The sequence below is a fragment of the Dryobates pubescens genome, chromosome 1 (assembly GCF_014839835.1).
Source record: "Dryobates pubescens isolate bDryPub1 chromosome 1, bDryPub1.pri, whole genome shotgun sequence".
Lineage (NCBI taxonomy): Eukaryota > Metazoa > Chordata > Aves > Piciformes > Picidae > Dryobates > Dryobates pubescens.
In genome coordinates, this window is record NC_071612.1 from 20,454,797 (window position 1) to 20,469,649 (window position 14,853).

Genomic DNA, 14,853 nt, shown 5'->3' on the forward strand with positions numbered 1-14,853 from the left:
CCACCCTAAACCCCCACCCCCCCCAAAATTCTGACACTAGAGTTCTCCCTCAGAATTTTCATTACAAAGTAAAGAAATTGTGGTGCTATACAACTTTTCAGATATGTAAACTGTCCATCTCAAAGTCTACACTTCCAATATTGTGAAGGAACTCCAAGTTTCTGGGAATAAAAATAGTGTTACAGTAATGGAGCCTGATCCAGAAAAGTGCTGAAACATCTTTGCTCCTGTTCTATCCTTTGTTGGCGCTCATCACCTTACACATTCTCTGAAAAGAGATTAGTTTGTTCATAATCATTACAACTACTTCAAAACAAAATCTGGATATTTAAGATATTCTAAAGATGGGCATTGCAAAACCTGATATAGCTAATTTAATCCTAAAAACTCCCAATACAACTCAAATACTGCATTACCAGTGTTGATTAAAATAGACATTTGTATCTTCTTATACAAACAAACATTAGGTATCTATGCTTACAAACTGTATTGGACCCCACAATAGTCCACAATCATTCTCCAAGGAAATTATTTTCTCTTTTTCTCTTTTCTGTTACACTTTGCATACAAGCAGTGACAAACCACCTTTATCTCAAAAAGATTGGGATTTTTATAAAATATATTATGTATCCAAAAAGTGATTAATTACAAATCAAGCACTCCACAAAAATATTTAATTGATGTTTCTGTTGATTTGCTTTTGCATAGCCCTGAAGTAGCACTATCCAGTTCATTTAGAGAATTTCTGAGCTTTGCCTTGATCAACTATGATGCTAAAAAAAGAAATTATAATCTTATAGTTCTTGTCCATTGACAGGACTTTGTCAAAAACACAGGCTAAATAGTTAATGCTGCAAAAGAAGTAAGTTCAGGAAACCTTGTCGTTGCCGAGTATTCATGCAAGATCACTCAAAACAGGAAAGATCACAAAAATATTTTAAATCAATTCTAAAACTGAAGGAAAAAAAATAATCTTATCTCACAAATAAAAGAGCAGTCACATTAAAAACAAAACAAAACAACAACAAAAACACACACGAACCACAAACAAAGAAACACAAAATCACCAAAATTTCCAGATCATGATAATATTTCCTGGATCTGACTAATCATCTCCATATATATCCCAGGCATCTCACAAACTAAATTAAACTGAGAAGATAACAAATGCATCATAGTGGATAAAAATATAATAAACACCATAAGAGATACAGGTGGAAGAACATATGTCGTCTTTGGAAGCAATACACAAGCTGGTTGCTTCACGTTCTTTGAGGGGTGAACCACCCACTCTTTTTCTGTTAGTCATCCTTCAAAAGTCTGCAAGCATCATCTTTCTAAAGCAAGAAAAATCAACTCAAACATTATTTTACAGGGGAAAAAAAATGGTAAATAGCTAATTTTCTAGATATCACGTGTATTTGGGATTTTAAAATAGCTGGATGTGTTTACTTCATATTTGGCAGCTAAGAATGTGGGACACCCCTTCCCTTGCCACCTTTCTACAGCATTCAGAACAGGCAAGAAATAGCAGTGATAACTGGCATAGATAATTACATTTTACACATTCATCAGTATTTGACCACCAGTAGGTTAGGAGAGTTGAAAAACCACACATCGAATACAACAGATGGTAAGATGGGTCTCTTCCAAATGCAGCTTAAATACAAGAGAATATCATAAGTATAATGAATATAAGGTATTTAAACACTAACAGAAGGTAAAAGGAGGTCAGTGCTCAGGAAGACTAGAAACGGACAATTTCTAAGGCAAAGAACTCCATTTTACACCGCAGGGTGGGAAAGAACAGAAGATACCCCTGCATGCTAACTTTCTCCCTCACACTCCAGGAGAGAAACCATTACAGTAACTCAATCCTTTACCTACTGGAAAATCACAGAATGTTAGGGGTTGGAAAGGACCTTGAAAGATCATCTAGCCCAACCCCCCCTGCCAGAGCAGGATCACCTATACCAGATCACACAGGAATGCATCCAGGTGACTTTTGAGTATCTCCAGAGAGGGAGACACCACAGCATCCCTGGGCAGCCTGTCCCAGTGTACCATTACCCTCACAGTGAAATATTTTTTCCTCATGATTCCATGGAACTTCCTATCCCTCAAGTTCTACCCATTGCCCATGTTCCTGTCATAGGGCATCACCAAGAAGAGCCCGACTCCAACCTCTTGGCAATCACCCTTTACATATTTATAAATATTAATGAGGTCACCCCTTAGTCTCTTCCTCTCCAAACTAGAAACCCAGCTCCCTCAGTCTCTCCACTTAAGGAAGATGTTCCACTCCCTTGATAATTTTTTGTGGCTCTGCACTGGAGTCATTCAAGCAGTTCCCTGTCCTTCTTAAACTGAGGGGTCCAGAACTGGACACAATATTCCAGATGCAGCCTCACCAGGGCAGAGTAGAGGGAAAGGAGAACTTCCCTCAACCTACTAACCAAACCCCTTCTAATACACCCCAGAAAGTCATTGGCCTTCTTGGCCACAGGAGGATATTGCTGGCTTATGTCAAACTTCCATTCACTAGGACCCCAGGTCCTTTCCCCATTCACTGCTCTCCACATGTCAGTCCCCAGCCTATACTGATACATGGAGTTGTTCCTTCCCAGGTGCAAGACTCTGCACTTGCCCTTGTGAATTTCATTACATTTCTCCCCACCCAACTCTATCCAGCCTAAGTCTGGTTGAATAACAGCACTCCGGTGTGTCAGCCACTCCCCCCCAGTTTTGTGTCATCAGCAAACTTGCTGACTGTGCACTCTGTGCCCTCATCCAGGTTGTTGATGAATATATTAAATAGTAAGTACTGTTCCCAGTACTGACCCCTGAGGGACTGCACTAGATACAGGCCTCCAGTCAGACTATTCCACCGACCACAACTCCTTGACTTCTTTCCTTCAACCAGTTCACAATCCACCTCACTACCTCAGTTTAGCTGCAAGGATGCTGTGGGAGACAGTGTCAAATGCTTTACTGAAATCAAGATAAAGCACATCCACTGATCAAGCATCATCTATCCACCTGGTTACATCCTCACAAAAGGCTATTGGTTTGGTCAAACATGAGCCCCCTTGGTAAAAACATGTTGACCGCTCCAAGTGACCCTCTTGTCCTTGATATGCCTAAGGACAGCACTGAGGATACATTTTAGTTCAAGACAGATGACACTTTCTAGTCATAAATTCATCTTCATGGAAGAAAAACTCCACACAATTATCAAGTCAGCACACGGGATCTCAATGCTAGAGTGAAGGAGGAAAATCAGATGGTATCATCTTCCATGCTCAGGAAAACAACACATCAGCCTAGGTACTCAACCAACTGAGCAGCATTAAAATAGGAGCTATTTAAAGATAATGGCAGCCAAGTCTCATCCAAACCTGTCTAAACACATTTTCTGCAAACTTTCAATCCTCAGCACGACCTTGCAAAATTATTTACTCCACCTGTTTTTACTAGCTACTCTCTCAAATGCCATTTCTGAGAGAATGATGAGGACAGACCATACACTTGTGATCTCTTTCACTAGCAAAACAGTATCTCCTTACACTTGCATTTAAAATTTTAGTGCTGATAAAATGTCAACTTGAAGACATAATACAAATGAATTAGCACTACCCCATCCTGGGTGAACTTACAGGAGATACAGAAGAGAGTTTCTCCATAGTTTAAACAGCTAGTTTCAGCCTGAGCTGAGAAGACATATATCTCAGGGACTGCCCTTATTTCATTAATCCTTTGAAAATAGAAATTGTGCTTCTTTCACTCACAGGACAAAAAAGTCACACCTTCACACACACAGAGTTACCTAAAGTGTAGTTACTTTTAAACAAAGGTAACAGAAATTGAAACGTTTCTTTTGAAGCACTATAAAGATGCGGGAAAGTGTTATTTTTCACATACCCTTTAACACTGTCACCGCTCAAGCAGATGAGACCGTGAAAGGGCAGAGCTAGAAGAGACTTCGTTCTTCCACTGAGCAGGTAAAAGGAAACACCACCCAGCAGCAAAGCAAGATGGCAAGTAACACGGCCCGGCCGGCACCGGCGGGGCACGGAGAGAAGGGCACTGCGAGCACCTCACTCCGGCACGCCCGCGCGGGCTCTCGGGCACCACAGCAACGGCTCCGCCGCGCCACCGCGAGCAGCACGCGCCCGCCTCCGCCCTCCCATAGCCGCACGAGCCAGGGCGTTCCCGCCCCGCCCGCCAAGGAGAGGTGCGGAGGGGTGGGGCCCGCGCTGCTCTCCCTCCCGCAGTGCCAGGGAAAACCGGGTGCGTCCGATTCTCTCCTCTTCTCGGGCAGCTGCTACGGCCGTGAGGGCCAGCACCTACTGAGGTAGAGAGCGGTGCCTGTCGCCAGTGCAGCGGTGGCAGTGATAGAGCGGGCGGGGAGGGTCCTATCACGAGAACTCCAGGAAATCCCCCTGGCTTTGAGGGATTGTTTTACGGGTCCCTGTAGCGGCGCGAGGTGGGGACTGGACGCGCTGCTCTGACACAGCCGTCTGCGAGGGGAACTGGGCCTGGAAGGTGGTCGGGCTTCCTCACGAGAAGTGAGGCTGGGAGGGCACTTCCAAATCTCCCCTGCCCCTGGGGCTGGAAAACAAGTGACCGTAGGGCCGAGGTTTCTCCCCGCGCCCTGTAAAGAGAGCTGAACCAACGCTGGGGAGTTCTACGATTTCCCGAGGCGGGAGGAGGGCGGTAACGGATCACCACAGCATCTTCTCTCAGAGCAGGGAGGCGGTGGCGGTAGACACAGGATCTCTTCCGTTTCTAACTTCGCCACAGGGAAATGGAGTGGCGGTGGTGGAAAAGCGACTTAATGGAGGGGGGCACTTCCCCCCTTCCCCGCCCTTTGAGGGAGGGGGGAGCGCAGAAAGACCTGTGCTCGGTGGAGCTGCCGTAAGGGGCTTGTGAACGAGGTGGCCGCCCTGGACACGCACATAGCAGATGGGGATGCAGGAATAGGAAATGAAAACAAATCGTAAACAAACAAACAGTTAAGTGAAAGCACTGATTTAAAAAGCCAACCAGAAAACTAACCCTGACAAGTAGGATTTGCCCTCCTCTTGATTGCACTTATTGGCCCTGGTTATTTGCAACGAGCTTGTATCTGCTAACGCAAGTGGTTGGTTGGTGTGCCCATCAAAAGGGAAATGGCAATTCGCCGCTGAGTAGATTCCCATCCATCCATCACAAGGCTTAGCAGGTAGCCGCCTAGAAATCAATCACATACTAATACAAATATATATATATATCTCCCTTCTCCATCACATTATTATCTAGATCTCAGCAAAATACATATATATCCTCGATGAATATGTGCATGTATTTTATCACATACATCACTCCTGTTCAACATAAAATGATCTTTAAAAAAATGGTGTGTGTTTTTTTTTAAAAAAAAAAAAAAAAGATAAATCACACAGCATCATAAATCAGGGATCATAGTAAGTATTCATTAATTATGTAACTGGCAAATAATATCATTTTATCTCCTGGTCCCTATTTGCCAGTCACTAGAAGGAACAGAAATCTGTCACCTTCTTCCTGACACGATTTTTCAAACACCAAACATTAGTCAGTATTTAGGTATAAAGCTAGGAACTGCCAAAGCTCATCAATTCTATACTAGAAATTCAACAACAAGAAGATTATTTTAAACACTGGGAAAAAAAACAAACCAAAAACATTATGCTCTTATGCCTGCTTTTAATAGAAATTGCAAGAGAGGTTTCTGGTTGATGATTCTGTAGGGAGAGGCACTCTATTACCAGAATAAGATGTGCACTTGGTCCCATTTATTTCTAAAGCAATATAAAATGCCTGTTCTGCAAAATCATTTACAGTTTCAGCTACCAGACAGTTGTAGATAGCTATATATAGCAATTTTCATAATCACAAGAAATTTACAGTCATCTATTACAGCCATATTCTAGTTTAAGCTTCTCACCTTTCAAATCATTGCATCTGCCTTTCGTCCTCACATGGATTTTACAATATCACGTTTAGCTGACATCTCATTTGCACGGAGGAAGGCGGCAGCAGGGAGAGCTGGAGCGACGAACCCCTATGAGGGGAGGAAAACAGGGAACCTGCTGCAGTCGGGGGAGGCTTGTGTGCTCCTGTCCCTCGTCTTTCTGTCCCTCAGCGAGTCTCCCTCAGTCAGCTGCGAGCCTTGCTGTCTAGGTTGCCAGTCCCTGACTCAACATTCCCAGCATTCCCGAGGAGCTAGGGCTTGATCAGCACCGAGCGGCCTGCCGCCGGGGGCAGCAGCAGGCTCTGACAGCAGGCGGGGAGCGCAGGCAGTAGCAGCGCACGTACTGCAAGCCCATGGACTGCTCAAAGCGTTAGTCTCTGACTATTCATTTCAAATCCATAGGTTCCAGTCCAGCCCCCACCCAGTAAACGTCTGAAAGGAAAGTGTGTTACTCATTGTGGAATAGCCTAAAAATACGCTGATGTCTACGTAAAACTGCAGAGGCAAAATTGTTTTCTTGTCCGTGTCCACCAAAGGCCAAAAACGTTCAAAGCCAGGTGCTTAAGAACGTGGTATCTAAAATCCATTACTGTATGTATGTACATACACACACAAATCTAAATCTGTGGTTTGGCTTAAGTAGAAAAGTAATTTAGAAAATACTAATATCTGAGTTTCATAAAAATGGGGGGGAGGCAGGAAATTAGCTGCTATATGAAGCCCAAAATCCTTTTTCATCAGAAAATTGTGAACCACGTTAAAAATTACTCCTGAGATTTTATTTATTGAGTTTTCTATCAAAGGCAATGATAGAAACGTCTATAAACATCTCTGACTTATCATCCTGAGAAATGAGAATTTCACAAATGTATTTTATCTGCCTTTTCTTAACCATATTGCTGTAACAATGTGTTTAAGAGACACTTCAGCACTGTCATTTTACTGTAACCTGTATTTTGTTCCTCTTGCCCACATACACACCTATATATGCCACTATTAAATATTATTGATGAGAACAGCTTTTATGGCATTGCTATCAAAAACTGTCAAATGATACTTATTTGAAGCATAAAATTGTAGAATGGCTTAGGTTGGAAGGGACCTTAGAGCATGATCCCTTCATTGCTGTATCTGAATTATCTAAAGCCAGTTGAAATAGTTTGCTGTTGTGAATATTTATTCAGAGCTGCAAATATTCAAAACAGTGCTAGAATTCAATTCACAGTAACAGTACAGCAGTTCATTTCCCTGATGATGGTGGATGAGAAGCTGGACATGAGCCAGCAATGTGGACTTGCAGCTCAGAAGGTCAATTGCATCCTGGGCTACATCAAAAGAAGTGTGGCCAGTTCTCAGGAGAGGTGATTCTGCCACTTTGCTCTTCTAGGACCTTAACTGGAGTACTGTGTCCAGCTCTGGAGCCCTCAACACAGGAAGGGCATGAGCCTGATGGAGCAGGTCCAGAAGAGGGCCCACTAAGATGATCACAGAGCTGGAACACCTACCCTATGATGACAGGCTGATAGAAGTGGGGTTGTTCAGCCTAGAGAAGAGAAGGCTCTGGGGAGACCTGGTAGGAGCCTTCCAGTACCTGAAGGGGGCCTAACAAAAAGACTGCAAAGGCCTGTAACGATAGGACAAAGGGCAGTCATTTGAAATTAGGGAAGAATAGATTTAGATTGGATGTTAGGAACAAGTTCTTTACTGTGAGAGTGGTGGAACACTGGAACAGGTGACCCAGGGAGGTAGCTGAGGCCTCATCCCTGGGGATATTCAAGGTCAGACTTGACAAGGTGCTGAGCAACCTGTTCTAGTGGAGGATGTCCCTGCTCACTGCAGGGGTGTTGGACTAGATGACCTTTGGAGGTCCCTTCAAACCCAAAGCATTCCATGATTCTATAATATTAGGATATACTCTTAGAATATCTGTCTACCTCAGCTATAGTTACAATATGGAGCAAGTATTTTTCCAAGTTCAAAGTAACGGAATAAACCATAATTAAAATGCGAGCTTCAGTTGCTTTTCAAACCTGCATATTTGCTTGAAGACATTTCTGTTAAAATAGTTACAAAGCCTTGAAAATTATGGACAGAGAACATCTGTTCCTGGAGAAACTGACAAGAAGGGATGTGGTTTTGTATACAAATAATTTCACTTGATCTAAAAAGCAAACAGAACATACTTTTAAAAAGTTAACAAGTTTGCATCTGTAAGAAAATTGATAAATACTGTAAAATGTAGGTCACTACACTGAATGCTTCAAAGCACAAGAAGTGTCCATTTTCTGAAGTTTAGTGATTAATTTGGATTCGGTGGGCACTAAGAATATCTTACAGACCTGTCTCAGTACTGCTAATGATGACAAGGCTTTTTTTCCAAGTGGTGTCAGCTGCTGACAATTTGTTTTGAATAACATATCACACATCCCTGTCTATGTGAAAAGACAGGAACATCAGGTTCTGCTTTATCTTTTTTTTGTGACTCATTCACTGGCAAAGGTTATTGGCCTTGCAATAGCCTGGATCAGTCACCTAAGAATCTACTTTCCAAGGAATAGTCATCATGGGAAAGACACCATCAAGTTATCATAAGGTTGCAACAATATTGCAATGCATTAAGCTTGCTATCAGTCAATAAAGTTTGTAGGAGAATTAATCACAGACCATCTTGATAGCAGACTATCTGCAGGGGGACTGCCAGTATTACTAGTGCCAAAGCACAGAATACACCCACCATGGACAGCACCATTTGGTGTAGAGCTTAAAAAAAAAAAAAAAAAAAAAAAAAAAGGGTCTATTTTTCCAAATTGTATTCAAAAAGAGTTGTTAGGAAAGTGTGCAGTTCAAGCAAAGGGGAAAAACATAAACCAAGTTTTACAGTTAGTCTACTTACTGTATTAGTTGAAACAACATCCATGCAAACAACCTCAGGGTCACATAATGCAAACCTTTCCATAATATTCATTCTTTACATTCAAGACAATGCTGAAATCAAAATCCAAAAGGTAGGATAATAACAATAGTATACTTAAGACTGACTTCTCTGCAGCTGATGAACATTCTCATTTCAATCTAATCACAGGAACATCTGTGCTGTCCCTGCTGTCATGATGCAGGTGGGTGCCATAAAGTGTAAGATAAGAAAGCCAGATCAGGTGAGTAAACTGGCACTGTTATGTTGATTTTTGTTTTAAGAGGTTCCAGTGCATTAACTGATAGACATATCTTTCAGCCAGCTGCTAGAGGAAAGTAGTCTTATAAAACCTAAACCAGTACTTATATTAGAAGTGTCATGTTGCTCTACCTAAGATTTACACTTGTCAGTTTCTAACTTGATACATTTTTTGCTAGCATACTTTTGTTTGTTTTCTGAAATAGTTTATTTGCTTTCTACCTCAAAGATGGAGCACATTTGTAGTTCTTTGTGCTTGTATTATCAGGAGCTATGAAAACCCCACTGAAATTAATGACAACATTCTTCATTTTAATCAGAATAAGTTAGGCCCTACATGATTAAAATACACATGAAATACAGATTTTAAAGTCTGCTATTGTTCTCAGTCTATGATATACTGAATTTGGAAACAGGTAAGTATAAAACATAATCTTATTGTCATTTTTCTGGTTAGTTACTCTAAGTATAAATAATTCAGAATAACATTAGAAAACATATAATGTTACTGATTGTCTTCAGTTTGTGTGCCTCTCTTTATCCTTACCAGCTCTCACTTCTTACCTGTAGTAATAACACTGTAGCAGTAGCTAGCTCCCTTTCTTGTTTTGCTGAATATGTATGCTGCTCAGTGCTTCTTTGTTTAAAAACAGAAATACAAGTAGAAACAGAGCTCAGCCACTGCTGCTGCATAACCAAGAGCAAGCAACTGCAGGTATGTGCTCCAAAATCTAAAGAAAATGCTTTTTAGCTTTATTCCATTAAGCCTAGCCCTGATATATTCATCTGTGCTTCCCCAGTGGCAGAGCTGCTTTCAGGTTTCATTTTCTGTTACAAAAGCAGAGGGAAGAACATGAAATAACAGTCTACTTTTAATTAAAAATTTAGAAGTTAAAAATTAATTGTAAAAAAAATACTTCTGGTTTTAATGCATGAAAAACTGAATTACTTTCTTTCCAAAATACAGCACAAATAGAAACAACACAAAGACGTGAAAATGATGAGAAACATGGGAGTTTCTGAAGCAGAAATATGATGATCATGCAGGTCCACCATTTTTATGGTAAAACCAGAAATATGTAAGATAATGCTACATTAGACTGTTATCAAGAAATTGAATCAGTAATTTTGTTTACCTTATGTTGCAGTACAAAGCAAATAACTGTGACAGTAATCTTCATGATAAAAAGTAGTTGTTTATTGCATTCCCAAGCATTTTCAGTATTATTTATAATCATCCAGTAGAACTCACTATTACAAATATTACTGAGATAAATTGTTGAAGTAATATTCAAATAAAGTGTTTAAGGGCCGTATTTATTTTCTTGAAAAGTAAGTCAGTTATGATGGATGATGGTGCTCTTTATTCATGCTAATAACTGATTTCCAGCAAGGATCAAATCAGCAAATTGTTTTCACGGTGCAAGTTCTTCCAAACTGGTAAAGTCTGGAAAGAATAAAATTAATGGAATTAGGCAAGAAAACTGCTTTCACATTGAGTACACTGATTTCTCCAGAAGGAAGAAAGGAGTAGCCCGTCTGAATTCTGCATGACTTACACTGAAGGTTATAGAAAAAAATAATAATGTTGCATTTAGCATGATGTGGTGATCAGACTTGGACAAGCAGACTTGACCCAAACCAAACAAAAAACTCTGGACAAACAAAATAATTGAAACATAATTAAGTTTTCTGTTGGTTTCAGAATTGGGTCCTATTTGTCTCGTCCATGGAAGTGTTGCATCTGACGCTTAATAACTTGTACAACTCATCCCTTTCCTCTTTACCAGTTCAAATATCCACCTACAGATATCTGTCAGTGTGAATAATAAAATAGTTTCCACCAAATGTTCATTTACTTTCCTCATGACACGTCACCAATCAAAGTCTGCTGTCGGTTTTCAGAGTCATTAGTACAATTTATCTATTTTTAATCTAACAGTGACATGATTTACAGAGGATGGGAAAATGTTTCTTGGATACATATGAACACACAATATGCTTCTGTAGAATTCATTATAATGTAGTATTATGTAAAAACAAACAATGAGACTATATTCTGTAATTGCATAATTTAAGCAATTAATTATGTACTGCTAGTCAGGACAGAAATAAAGCTACTCTGGCACATACTGTTAAATACATTGTTACAAATAGAGTGAAAATAGCAGACTTATTTAATAGTAAAACTACCCATCCTGCATAAGTTTTTCAGGTACCACATTTCTAAATGGAGCTACTAATATGTTCTTATATCCACCATCTCTCTGGGCAACCTGTTCCAGTGCTCTGCCACCCTCAAAGTAAAGCACTTTTCTGTTATGTTTATGTGGAACCTCATGTATTCCAGTTTATGTCTATTGCCTCTTGTTCCTGTCACTGGACACCACTGAGAAGAGTCTGGCTCTACCCTCCTGACACCTTCTAGATATTTATATGCATTAATGAGATTCCCCCCTCAGTCTGCTCTTCTTGAGGCTAAACAGACCAAACTCTCTCAGCCTTTCCTCAAAAGGTAGATGTTCCAGTCTCCTAATCATCTTTGTCTCTCTCTTCTGGACTCTTTCCAGTAGTTCCTGAGGAGCCCAGAACTGGACACAGTAATCCAGATGAGGCCTCTTCAGGGCAGAGTGAAAAGGGAAGAGAACCTCCCTCAGCCTGCTGGCGACACTTAATGCCATTGGCTTTCTTGTCCATGGGGGCACAATATTGGCTCATGGTCATCCTGTTTTCCACCAGGACTCCCAGGTCCTTTACCCCAGAGCTTCTGTCTTCACTACTTACAATCACAATTACTACAGTGAAGTTGGCAGGTACAAACAAAATCAGGATGGTAGGACTGCTCAACCACAGTAGGTCACCTTTTCTCAGCAGAGCAGTAGTTCAAAGGGAAACTTTTATTGCCAAGATAGTTTCCTCCCACTTTAAACAGCTGAGTTACTACCTCAATCACATTCACATGGTAGAAAGTCCTGGGCAAGAAACAAACTACCTAAGCTTGGTGAAGCTAGAAACTCGATCCACAAGAGTAGTTGCAAAGTAGAATCAAATTTCTACAGTGACTAGCTTACCACTACATCAGATAAATTAAGAAAGTGAAAATACTGAAAAACAGTATTCTTGTGTGAGTGCTTCAAAACTGACAATGAACCTGCAGATTCTTCCTTGCTTTTGTACTAACTGAGGATTCTGCTGAGGAACTGTATATCCAACAGAACAGCAAGAAGTTCACTATGCCTGACCACAGAAGGCCAATCCAGCTCACACTAATGCTAGTTATTAGCTAATAACTGGCATTATGTAGAAGGCGTGAGGTTCACACAGCTGTAACAACAAGAGGACTTGATAGACTTCTGTTACTCTATATACACAAACTGAAGAAGATTCATGAAACTCTTTTGAGGGGCTAACACTGTATATCTGCTTCATAATACTCCACAGAATTATACAAAGTATGGATTTATGGGGAATTAAATTTTATTTATTATCTACCTTACTTTAGACAATTTACAATGTGTTTTTATAGGTGTTTTTACACACATAGTAGTACTTCCCTTGGATATTTTTACATGGAAATACAAAAAAAACATCCATAAGTTCCCCTGTGGAAACACTACAATGTGAAAGCTCAGTTTGTCTCCATCTTCAACTTCACTACAAAGTACTGAACCCTTTAAGACAATTTAAAACAAAACAAAACAAAAGTGATTACTGTGAGCTACACTTGATTCTATATCTAAAACATCACTTTTCCTGTTTTTCTGGTTCAAGATTGCAGTTACAGAGTATTTTATGCCATCCCAACAGTCTAAAAATAATTTTTAAATCTGTTTGTTATATGCAAATTTATATTATGTAAAAAAGCCATCTAGAGAACATCAGGATGTTAGATTTATATCTGTACCAATATATGTTTTACGTCATGTAGAGCCTAAGGACAGATATTAGGAATCCTACATTTCAGTGACCAGACATTTATTTATACTCCATAATCATCACTGAAGTAGTGTTAACTTTGTTGTTCCGTTTTCTTGGCATCCTGAATACTTTATTTGTGTAATGGTCTTTAAAACTGAAGGTTAATTATAGGCTTGAAAATGTCCTTTTATGTTGCTATAATTAAATACCTATCAGGATTCCTATGACAATCATCTACTACCTTGACTTTGTGAAATACCAGGACCTCTCCCGTATTTGAGGATCTAACTTCAAGTTGTTATGCCCACTTATCTTACCAATTCTAGAATCAAAAAGAGATAATGGTCTTTTACCCATTTTTACCATTTAGAACCAGCCCTGTAAATTACACATATGCCAGCACATTAAATTTATCCAGAACCACTTTCTGGCATAAAGAGGAAATGGCTTAGCATTATGTGGATTCATGCCTCTCATCTCTCTGTCTCTAAACCCTACTCCCAAAGTATTCCCATGGAGATTTATTATTTGGAACAAACATGCCAAATTACAAATCATTCCTGAGGACTGGGAGAAGGGGTGTTTGTCTAGTCTAAAACATAAGTACTGTTCTAACAATTTAACAGTTAAGTTCCAGTGCCATGAAGTGATTCCTGAACCTTTTTAATTTACTAGCAGAAATGTCAACTGGGTATTGTCTTTTATAAGAGTTTCTGCTTTCTTCATTGCTCCAACTCCACTTTTACATCCTATTCCACTAGCACAGTTTGTTGATTATCTTTCAAACTAAGAGCAATTTGTGACTTCAGTAATAGAAACACAACGTAAGAATTGTAACGTAAGAATTTATGTACATAAAAATAGTGGATGTCTACATTAAATTGCACCAAGGATTTATTATTTCTTTGTTAAGCTTACAAATTAAAATAGAGAGGGAGAAATGTTTTCTAATTGTCAGCATGGCATTATATAACATTTCCCTACAAATAGGTACAAAATGGCTGCTAATGTGCAGCAATTCCTCCTTGTCAGTCTGGCACTTCTATTTCTAGTGGACTGCAAATCTCAGCATATGCAATTTGCAAGCATGAATATGACTGAAGCGTGACTGTGCAGTAAGGGAGATAGTGACTCTCATAACATAGTTCTTGCAAATTCAAGGAACATTTTTTTTTTCCCCACTCACTTGATAACATATTGTTCAGAGGGGAAAAAAAGTCTGTATGTATCACAGAATGGCTTAGGTTGGGAGAGTCCTTAGAGATCATCTACTCCAACCTCCCAGCCGTGGGCAGGGGTGCTTCTCAACTGGACTTGGCTGCTCAAGGCTTCCTCCAACCTGGCATTGAACACCCCCAGGGAGGAGGCATCCACAACCTCCCTAGGCAACCTTCTTCCTAAGATCCAGTCTAAACCTATTCTCCTTCAGCTTAAAAGCATTCCCCTTTGTCCTATTGCTGGACACCTTTATGAAAAGTCCCTCCTTTTTTTGTGAGCTTTCTCATTGTTTGTCTCTATTGGGGGAGTAAAAAAAAAACCAAACCAAAAAACATGTTAAACTTTAAAACTTAGTGGAAATAACTAATAATTTTGTTTCCAGTCAATTCTGGTTATGGATTAATTATACTACAGTTACTTCAATTTCCACATACTTTTTCTTCTTTATCATTGAGACACAGTCTTAGAAAGAAAACTTATCTGAAGCTACTGAAAAATGACAGACATCTCAAAACATAGGAAGCAAAAATGAAGCCTATTAGCAGCTGTT

General features: G+C 39.9%; 1 protein-coding gene across 11 annotated transcripts in view; it reads right to left on the reverse strand.

The window, feature by feature from the left end:
• Positions 1-6,249, reverse strand: part of ERC2 (ELKS/RAB6-interacting/CAST family member 2) — a 458,989-nt gene extending 452,740 nt beyond the window's left edge. For all 11 annotated transcript variants that reach the window (XR_008462285.1, XR_008462284.1, XR_008462281.1 and 8 more), the window contains exon 1: positions 5,969-6,249. The gene's annotated coding sequence lies outside the window, so the exon portion shown is untranslated. The remainder of the gene's footprint in view (positions 1-5,968) is intronic.
• Between the last annotated feature and the right edge of the window lie 8,604 nt (positions 6,250-14,853).